Genomic DNA, 449 nt, shown 5'->3' with positions numbered 1-449 from the left:
AGAACAACCAGAAAGAAACTCGACAAAACTACAGAGTAACTAAACAGCGTAATCAACCAACTTGAGCTCACAGACATGTACAGAGCATTCAACAAAACAACAGTACAATAAACATTCTTTTCCTGTGCACATTGAACATTCTCCGGAATTGAACATTTGTTAGGTCACAAAGCAAACCTTAATAAATTTAAAAACATCAAAATATTAACAAAGCATCTTTTCAGACCACTTTGCTATAAAACTAGAAATCAACAATAAGAAGACCAAGGACATAAAGCTGAATACATGGAAACTGAATAACACCCTGCTGAAAAGCAACAGATTGGTAGAAGAATTCAAAAGTGAATTCACAAAGTTCCTAGAAACAAATGAGAAAGAAAACACAACATATGAAAATCTCTGGGACATAGCAAAAGAAGTGCTGAGAGGACAATTAATTGTGATAAATG

Source organism: Chrysochloris asiatica, unplaced genomic scaffold, assembly GCF_000296735.1.
Source record: "Chrysochloris asiatica unplaced genomic scaffold, ChrAsi1.0 scaffold00216, whole genome shotgun sequence".
NCBI lineage: Eukaryota > Metazoa > Chordata > Mammalia > Afrosoricida > Chrysochloridae > Chrysochloris > Chrysochloris asiatica.
Note: the sequence above shows the minus strand (reverse complement) of the source record.